General features: G+C 31.7%; 2 long non-coding RNA genes across 2 annotated transcripts; both read left to right on the top strand.

Moving 5' to 3' along the window:
• The first annotated feature begins 862 nt into the window (after nt 1-862).
• LOC114826734 (uncharacterized) lies at nt 863-1457 on the top strand. Its single transcript, XR_003775779.2, has 3 exons — nt 863-1111; nt 1208-1331; nt 1429-1457. It is a non-coding gene; the product is annotated as an uncharacterized lncRNA (long non-coding RNA).
• Nucleotides 1458-3669: 2212 nt separating this feature from the next.
• Nucleotides 3670-4728, top strand: LOC114826733 (uncharacterized). Its single transcript, XR_003775778.2, has 2 exons — nt 3670-3749; nt 4500-4728. It is a non-coding gene; the product is annotated as an uncharacterized lncRNA (long non-coding RNA).
• Nucleotides 4729-10936: the final 6208 nt, after the last annotated feature.

Below are 10936 nucleotides of genomic sequence, written 5' to 3'. Positions count from 1 at the left end.
TTTAATACATTTATATTGTTTCAGTTATTTTCTTTCCAAATAGTATTATCCTTAATTTTATGCCCAGTATAATATGAGAAAAAGGGCAGCTAACCAGTTACAATAAAACATGGCAAAACATGAGAGCGATGCCGATGATAAGCAGAAATCTTTCGTCAAATGTGTGAAGTCTAAGCATTGGGATGATGCCAAGACGTATCTTAACGATCGCAAGGCAAAAATCGATTTTCTTCACTTCGTTGTCTCTAAGGATTACAGGGTGCCGATGTCGTTTGGAGAGATGCTGGACTCAATGGAAAAGGAGGACTTGGAAGGAGTAAAAGTATCAGGCGGATTTGACCGCGCAGCTTTTTATGTCCTTGTAGAAAAACATCCAGAAATGGTGGAAGTAGCTCAATCGATGGTTGATAAGAACCCGAAATTACCTACTATTTTACCTCGCAATATCATGGGATCACATCCTTTGGGAGTTCTTACTAGCACTCTTACTGGGTAGCATAACTGTAAGACTATTATTTTGGTTATGGTCTCTATTTCTCCGGAAGAGACTTGCTTGCCTCTACTTTTGAGTCTTCTATTGGTGAAGTAGTCGGAGAAGTTGGTGCCCAGGCTAGGGCAGCTGAGGGTGAAGCATTCGGAAATGCCAAGAATGCCCTCACTTCGTACACAAAAAACCAAAAAATAATTGTCTAAAAAATAGGGTTAAAAACGTAATAATTCTGAATTCTCAAAGACATTAATTCACAACCATTGGATAAAATATTCACACTTTAAGTTCATTTTCAGCCTTTAGATCAATTATTCCACAACTGCTACATCACATCTGGATTTGGATCACATCCTGTGTGAAGAAACACTCACAGATAGAAAGACAAAAACCATGTATCGCACGATCAAAGCAGCAACTACTGCGGTTGACAGACCCGACATGGAACCGCCATTTATCACACGTTCTCGATCCCCACAGAGCATACAAAAGGGAAAATTGGATGATTTTCTCAAACTCATTTTTGTCTTCCGTACAAAACACCCTCCTCCACGCCTTTTCTGTATGATTTCTTCATCTGAAACTGGCAATCCTGAAAATAAATGTTAGGATTTACACAAATTGGTTAGTATTATCCCTCTTTATTCAATATCCATTTTTTTTTGTCCCATCGTCTGCACACTGTTTTTTGTATCTATTCATCCTGTGGTATTTTTCTAGCTATTCATTTTGTGGCCTTAGGTACCTTCCATCACTCTCTCTCTCAAACATTGCACTGAGGAAGAATGCGCACTCATTCTTTTAGACTAAAAACCCAGAAATCCTAACTTTCAAGGACGATCCGGTAAGCATTTTCTCTAATACTCACTCTCATATTTTCTGTGCTTTCCTTGGCTTTTTGCTTTTGTTCAAGTTTTTTATGGGTTTTAAGTTTATTGTAGTCAATTTCGGGTTTTGTGGAGTCGGAAAATCGAAGACTAAGAAGCAGAGGAGGAGATCGGTGAAGAAAAAAAGGAGAGAAAGTAAAAGGAAAAAATGTGAGTTATTTTTTATTATTCTCTTTTTCCAAAAAGCAATTTTTGGATATTTTATCATTATTGTTTGGTTGCTAGGAAATTGGGTTACTGAGTAGCAAATAAATTTGATTGTTTTGTGGTTTTTGAGTAGTTGCAAGAAGTAAATTTAATTATATTGTGTCTACTGGAAGGTTGGAAGAACTGATATGCTTATGTATATGTATACATATGTTCTGATTCCTGTTAAACCTTGTATTATTTTTGTGTTTGTCATTGGCAGGTAGCTTTGAAAACATTAGATAAATTGGATAATTTTCTCGAACAATATTATCCTTATTTTGGCCAGATTTTTGAAATGGGTTTTCGCTAGAGATTTTCACTTTCTACTTCAATCTAGGTACTCTATGCTTAATTGAATTGTTCAACACGACCTTTTTTTCATATATATAGTAATTTGGAGTATTTAACTTGATTGTCATTTGAACTATTCGAAATTATTTATATTTACCAGATTTTTTAAATGGGCTTTGGACCAATTTATAGAAACCTCTCTGTTTTGTGTAATGTACTACTACGATTAGTAGTTTGTTTTTTGGTGGTGAATTTATAAGATTTGGAATCTTTATGGAAGAACAAGGAAAGAAAATCTGCAAAAAAGACAAGATTAGTCAAATTCTCCCACCGTTTCATTTTAAAGATGTTTACAGCTTTAGGAACCTACTTTTCATCCTGAGTTTTCATCCCACCGGAGATTGGCGGCTTTAGCTTCATTGTCGCTGAGACTGGTGGCCCATTGGTGTCGGGTACGGTTTATTGATACGTAGGAGTTTTACAGGTAGGTTGGTTTTTGTATACCTCTGTGTCGAAAGAAGTATGTGTATGTTGTTTGCTGCAAATGAATTGATTTCATTGCATTTCAGGCTTCATGACTTGAATCAACTTGGTGAGTTTTATGCTCTTCATTCGATTATAGTATATTCTTTTACAATGACTTTTAAGTATTTACATAGACAGTTTTGCAATCTGATTTTTTTTTTTTTTTAAGTTTTTGCTAAAGATGCACGATTCAATGTGGATGTGGCCCTTACAATTTTTTAATTAGAATATGATATATTTTAATTGTTCTCTTATTGAGTAAAGTTTTGGACGGTTTGGCAATGTGTAATTGAAGTTCTGTTTGTCATTGTATTGATGTTGCAGTTTGCTTACTTGTCAAAGCTTTTAACATGTTTCGGAAGTGATACACATGGAGAATACCAGTGGTTACACATTCCAGGTTTGAGCATTCGCTTGCTGTCTATTTGCCATACATGACGACAAAGAAAGCCAGCAAATTTTCAAGTCATGTTCGCTGATTAGGATTGGATTAGTCTTGGGTTAAGTAGAATTTGATTGAAGAGACTAACATTAAGTATTTGTGGATTAATTTTCCCATCGTTAGATTTTTTTTGTATGTAGAGAAAGGTTTCTGGCTCTTATATACCTAACTATTAGCCATTTATTCGTATTATTGCTTTGTTCCAAATAAGTAATGCTTTCAATGCCATTTACAGATAATAAACAATTAAATTACAAGCATCTATTTGCATTTTTGGACATATATTATGCACTTAATTTACTATGTCATTTTGGTTTTGGCTTTTACTTTGCCTTACTAAATTACATTAATTTTAGAGCATATTAAGCAACTTTTAACTATCACAATAGTTACGTAAAGAGATGAAGACCTATCCAGAAAAATGCACATTTTGACATAAAACCGTGAACATCATTAAGGTATCTTATCCATGAATATTTATTCTATCTATATCCTCATGAACTTAGTTTATCTTTTCCACTTTCTTCATAACACTACATTAGGGGAGCCTCATGTTCCTTATTATCATTAAAAACATATGTGTGATACATGTAATGATCCTTATTATCAATAAGACTTAGATCTTATCCAACAATTATACATTCAAATTCCAGCCAAAAATTGGAATCCCCAATCTAACCAACTCAACATACAGGTCTACAAAAATAGAACAAATTATAGTTTTAATCAACTCATCTTTAACAGATTTTGGTAAAATAAAGTGTTCAAAGAGAATCCAATATGTAGTGAGCTGTATTTTGTGGTATTGTGAGGATAAGATGATATATATGCCTCCGTTTTTTCTCAACAGGAAACTAAGATTGTATGATGCTGTTGAAGACGCCAACATAAATGCAAAGAAATAAGAGGGACAAATAAAGAATAGAGGGTAAATACATTAGCTCCCTTCGATTCTGTTAGTTGGTACTTTTCTCCTATTTTTCATTTTTTTTATGGACAAATACATATTCATCATTCCTATATACAATCAGAATAACTATGTATTTCATGTATCACCATTCTCTTTGCCTGAAATCTTATTTGGATGGTCCTGCTTATGTATGAAGTTCTTTCTTATATGATGAATGATTTCCTAGCCTATTTTGTGTTTCATTGCACTTTAGCGTTAGGTGTAAGAAAACACACAACTTTTTTTTTTCTTTCCACCTCAAGTGACAAATTTGTGAACAACCATTAATTGAAAAAAAAAGGCTATTTTCATGGCCTGACCTCAAATGAATTTGTATTAAATTAAAAGCCAAAATTTGCACACCACTTAAATTGGCACAAATTCAGCATTTGTACTTGGCTCCAAGAACCTACTTTGGCCTAATTTTTTAGAAATACCCCGTGTTTTTACATACGCAAAACATCTTAAAGCAAAACCATTTTTAGAGGCGCGTACCAAACATAACAATAGATAAGATCCCAATATATTTTAACTATCACAATAGTTAGGTAAATAGATGAAGACCTATACACAAAATGTAGTATACAAAGAAGTCTTGCTTCATTCCAGCTAATTATGGTGATTCCTAATAGGTAACAACTTTATTAACGATAACCTTTCAATATGCATTTCTCACTTATGAATTAACTCTTTTTGTTTGATTTTTAATTTTCTCACAATTGTTTGTAGATTGGCAATGAAAATTTGAAGCGTCAATCAGGAACAAATGGGTGGAAATTGCAGCATTGATGTCAATTTTCTTTTCAAAATAAACAATGACATATAGACTTTATGGGTATTGTGAATAATGTAAATATTGTGATCTAGGTTTTATATTTTGACATTTAAGTTGTTTTGTATTTTGCTACGAGTACTTAATGTTTTCATATACTCTTTTTTTATTCACATCTACTTACTATTGTTCATGAACTTTAGGTAGGAACTTGCATCCAAAATCCCATGTTGTTTGACAATTACATGAATAACATTTAAATCATTACTTTACGCAAAGTGAAAACGAAAAACATGACAACTTTTTAGGACGTGCATGATAAAAAAAAAAAGTTCCTCTTTGCACAATACATTTAAAATATATCTTGACAATTACAATGAAAAAAAATAACTATACCTTTAGGGGCGCGTAGCGCCCGTGATGCAAAAATGCCTCTCGCACGCACGTTAGTGCGTGCGGAGAGGCTAGTATATATATAAGACCAATCGTTAATTTTTATTTATTTTTTATTTATATATATATATATATATATATATATATATATATATATATATATAAAGGGAGAATGCCAGTTTGGTGAAGCATTTAGAAATGCCAAAAAAGTCTCTTTGTTTTCTTCACAATCAAAGTCCAAAAAATCCCAGAATCGAGGACAAAAACGTAAAAAAGAATTTAACTTATCATAAACTGTATTGGAAACAAAACATGGTAATTAAAAAAATCATAATAATTATCCTCTAAAAGTTAGCAATTATGGAGAGCAGTTAGAAAGCAAGAAGGAGAGTTTGGTGTCTCAAGGCTTCACCAAAAAAATTTGGACAAAAAAGCCCCCCAAACAAAAAAAATCAAAACTGGCTGAAAAAAGAAACAAATTTGCAAGGGTAATTTTGTCATAAAAAATAAAATAAAAACTGAAATAATAAAAAAAAAACAAACTGGATTAAAGCCACGTGGGAAGAAGTTTTGCGGAAAAAGAGACAAATGGTAAATACAAACAGTTAAAACCAGATGAATTTCACTCCACTCCATTTGCACGATGCACTTGCCACCTATAATTCCGGATGATTTTCTCTCTTAATAATAAAAAATCAATAAAAAACATTAAATAATTAAAAACACCACGTTTATAAGATTGAGAATCCTCTCCAGATACCTCATTCAAATAAAACTGTAAATTCAAAATTTGTTTTATTTGGAAAAAAAAAAAAGGCCCGTGCCTCCTCTATTTTAGGAGGGAGAGATATTAATATTTCACAAAAATATATTAAAAAATAAGAAACCAACCAACATGGGAGAATCCTACTTATCCTATCATTCTTCTCTCCTTGAATTTCTTTTATTTAATCAATTTCAACTCCCGTTAGATCAAAATTTCCATCCACTACCAAGCAGTAACTCCCCATATTCAGGTACTTACAGTTTACAAATTTCACTTCAATACCTTTCATATGCTCAGCCAAGGAAAAATTTTCTAAACGGCAAATGAACAAGATGTTCAAAATGGTGTCATCAGTTCCAAATTCAGAGAGAACCATGAACAACCGTAGAAACAAAAACTACCCACATACCAGAAGATAAATGCAAAAATGATATTGCGTTCAACAGTGGTGAGTGTGTTAGAACCATGAACAACCGTAGAAACAAAAACTACCCACTCCTCTTCTATTTTCGGAGAAAATATTAATCTAACAAAATTATATTTAAAAAAAATCTAAGAAATTTAAAAATGAGATAAAAAGAATTAATATCTCACAAAAATTATATATTTATATATAGATATATACGAAACCAACGTGGGAGAAAGAAAGGGGTAGAGGTTGCCGTGAGTTTTCAAAAAGGAGTGTAATTCACCCACTACAAACACTAACTTCCCAGTTCGTAAAATCCCATTTTTTCCGTTTCTACTCATTTTCCCATATCCAAATTCAAATGTTCAAATTTTCCCCTCAGTTATGTAACTGCTATCAAGAGTTGTTGCTTGGTATTACAGACTCTCACACTCCAACGTGGGATAAAACGGGTTTAAGCAATGTTCGAGTCATCATTCTTCTATTTTTTTTCAAATTTTTCGCTTTTTTTGCTTTGCCATTCTTCTGTCTCTCCCTCTCCCTCTCCCCAAGCGTAAAAAGGAAATTAATCTGGGTGTAAGCTTCTTTCTTTTCACTTCCACAGGTTTTCGCCTTTGAAACGTATATGCTATAGCTTTTGTGGTTAAAATCTTGGTGCTTTTTATTTCAATTTTCTTATTCTTTCTCTCTCCTTTTTGTTATAGGGTTAAGACGATTCTATTAGGCTCCAAAGTTCAAAAGTTTGAGTACCTTGGGTAAATCTCAATCTAAATTTACCATTTCAGTTTTTAGGTTTTTTTTATGGTTTATCTTTTAGGTGATGAATTTGATGCGGTCTACTGCAACTTTCAGGATGTATATATGAGTTTGTATTTAGTATTTCTAAGTCAATTTTAGTTTTTTAAACTTATTCCTTTGAAATTTCCATTGTGTGATTTTTAAATTTTGGTTAGATTATGAGTTTCAATTTTGATTATCTTGATGTCCCATACGTGTGCTATGGAAATTAAAAAAAATTATTTGTTTTCATTCTCAGGATATTTACAAGAATACCCACAAAAAAATAAAGAAGGAACTACCTATTGATAAGATCCCAAACAGATGTGTCTCTATTTTTACACCTGGTTGGGAGATATATGTCGGAGTAAAAACTACTGATCTAAGCTAACTGATTCTCAAAGAGTGGAAAAAAGAAGAAGCATGAGAAGTATGTATTCTAAATTCTTTAATAAATTTGTTACAAAATATTCTAACATTATATGTACCTTCAATATATAGGTGGCGCATGAAAAAGGCTGTAGAAGAATTAAAACCTTCAACAACTCCTCGCATCATACTAATTTGGAATAAAGTCCAACAAATTAGGTACAACACCATTTCTTACCTATTTATTTTTAATGGCATTGTCTATATCATTCTACAAATTAATTATCTCGAATTATAAAAAAAAACAATTTATGGGTGCAGGAAAAAGATTAATAGTGACCAAACAACTTTTCTAAATACGGTAAGTATTCTCTTATTTTCATACGGAAGTATACTGGAAATTCAAATTGCTTTCAATTTTCAAATAGAAATAAAATTGCATTTTTTTGTCAGTTTTACAAGCATCGCACCCGTCGCAAAGTACAAAGGTTGAAGTACAAGATTAAGGTAACATTTCTTACTATTTAATTTTGTAAACATGATTACAATTTGTTACCTCAAATTTGACAAATTATTTATCTTTCAGTATTCTAAAAGTAACTGGAGTAAAAGTATTGCCATCATAAAATTGTCAAAGTTAAAGGTATTTAGGTTAAATTGCTTACAACCTTTATATTTGGGATTGTGCATTATAGTTAGACTTCTTATTTTATCATCATTGCTTGCAGATTAACCATGAAAATCTAAAGCATCAAGTGCAAGCAAATGGGTGGCAAGCATGGCTTTGATTTCACACGTATCTGATGCCAATGTATTTCTGTTTGGAAGTAATCCATCTATATTTTCAAGCATGGAAGAACCATTGGTGTTGCTGTGAACGTACACAACTAAATCTCATGGCCTGCACAGCCTGCACAGCCTGCACTTGCAGAGAACCATTTGCACAATTATTGCCTTATTTGTTGTTCATTACTGTGATAGAACCCATTTTATTCCTGTTCTTGGTAATTCATATCATTTGATGTCTTAGAGATCATTGTGTTTGTGGACAGATGTTGTCTAAATTTATTCATTAAAACCCAATTTAACTTCAAAATTGTAGTTTTCCTTCATGAATTTTTCTCTGTGAATGTTGGTAACGCAAGTTACGCAACAAATAAAAGGAATAAGTTGATTTTCATCTTTTCATATCTTTGCAGAACCAAAGAAGAAAAATACAGAAATCAGGTTGTTCAAAATTTAAATTAATGTTGTTCTTTGCTTTAATAGTTTTAGTTAGCCTTTTAATACTTTTTGTTTACATTTAAAGCTATAATTAGATACTCAATTTGATTTCTTATTCGCATGGGAAGAAGGATCAATGAAATTGGCAGTGTTCCAATTAATCCAACCAGTTCTCTTCAGTTTTGCTTCTTCATTGTTTATACAAATAGATGGTGATGAATTTTAGGGTGAATTTTTTTCTCAAAACAGATTCTTTTCCTAAAATCGAAATTTTTATTGGGTTAGTAATTCATGTTTTCAATTTTCATTCTCTCTCCATTTTCAGTTTTAATCACATATTTGCATTCAATTAATTTTTACGCAATTCTTTGGAGATGATTGAAAATAATGAGAAATTGTTGTGATGGACACACACCCACAATTTATAAAATAACCACTTAAGAAATATAAGAATATTTAAAATAACACATTTGTGGGGCGCATAGCGCCCGTGATGCAAAAATACCTCTCGCACGTACGTTAGTGCTTGCAGAGAGGCTAGTTTTATATAAATACCAAGCCCAAACTAAAAATTTATATAAAAAAATTTCAAGCCCAAAGTAATTGCCTCAACCCATCCATTCCACCATAGCCGGCAGTTCACATTCCAATTTTCATCCCCCTCTCTCCTATCTTATTTTCCACATTTATCTATATGCATTATGTACATTTTTATTTCATTTTAGGATGTACACTTTGGTCATGATACGAAGCTTTTTATCTTTTGATTTATATTTATACGTAAACAAAAGTGAAATAGGGAGAGCAACATATATTCCATCCAATTTGCACATGTGTGAGTAATCTCCCATACAATTTTTACTATTTTTCCTTTAAAACAACAACGAAGATAAAATGGGAAAACATAAACTATTAAAAAAATCTGAAAATATGACATGTAATTTCATTTCTAGATACATGTTGATAACATTTAATGTCCTTAAAATAGAAGACAATATATATTTTTTCTATATTTTTCATAGTTCTACATTAATTATAAAACTATTAAATACTTTACTTAAACAATAGTCATAGGATAAATTAGAAGAGAATGCTAATGTAGAAAGCCTCATTGAAAATATCATCAATATAACTCTTGAAGACAATATATCAAGCCAAAGTTCCAATACCGTTTCTCATGGTGATTGATGAAAATTGAAAAGTTTGATTGTAAGAAAATGTGCAAGGTTCCAAACCTTGAAACATAATTCCCTTAATTTTGCAAATCTTTTGAACATTTGATATTTTGTAATGTTCTAATGTTTTTTTTATTTTTATTATGCTCTTATTTTGGGTATGTAAATATGTAATTCTTCAAAGACAAATGCGTTTTTATGTTTTGAATGTGATAATATGGTATGCATATACTTATTTAGTATTATATTTTTCATTTGATTATTTATTGGTTTAAAATATATTTTCCTTAACGGGTAATGGGTCGGGTCATATTACATGTTAATATTATCGGGTCAATTTCGGGTCTGGTCATTTTACCCGTTTATTTTAACGGGTGTTACACGACACGACCCGTTAAAATATCGGGTATGACACGAAAACGACACGAACACGAAAAACACGACACGAATGTCAGGTCTAGTTTCCATCGTGCAAACTCTGGAATGGGGTCTAGGGTAGTTTCAATCGTGCTTTTTTATTTTATTTTTTTTATTTTTTATTTTTGCGGAAAGAAAGAATGTAAACAATAGTATAAATTATCGAAGGGTCACAATTGTTTAGAAAGTGTAGGTCCCATTTATCTAATGGTTGTAAACTATCATTCTTCATATGCATGCACACGTACATTGTCCACAGCCAAACATCTACAAATTGTGTATTATGATTTAACCCCATCATATTTGCGTATATCACGATTATACTTTATTATATTAGGATAATTTGGTTCTTTTTTCTATTATGAAGTAAGGGTATTTTAGGGGTTTAAAATGCTTCACCAAACTGAGGCTCTCACTTTATATTGAAAAAAGAAAAAAAAAACAAATAAAACAACAGAAACGGAATAACTTCTCCTCCATTTTTAAGAGAAAATATTAATCTAACAAAATTATATTAAAAAAATATCTAAGAAATTTATATTAAACAAAAACAACGTAATTGCTCTCCATTTTAGGAGAGATATATTAAACAGAGAATTAAAATTTGTTTTATTCGAAAAAAAGGGAAAAAAAAGAAAAGAAAATAACATGAACGTATCTCCTCCATTTTAGGAGGAGATATTAATATCTAACAAAATTATATTAAAAAAAAATTAAGAACCAACGTGGGAGAAAATGGGGAGAGGTTGTTGTCAGTTAAAAAAAAAAACCGTGAAGTCCTCCCACTACTAAGCAGTAACTTCCCAGTTCCCACGTATATTTCCATTTTTGCCGTTGTGGCTACAGTATTATTATATGTACTCC

The sequence above is a fragment of the Malus domestica genome, chromosome 09 (genome assembly GCF_042453785.1).
Source record: "Malus domestica chromosome 09, GDT2T_hap1".
NCBI lineage: Eukaryota > Viridiplantae > Streptophyta > Magnoliopsida > Rosales > Rosaceae > Malus > Malus domestica.
This window is presented reverse-complemented; position numbering and strand designations above follow the sequence as displayed.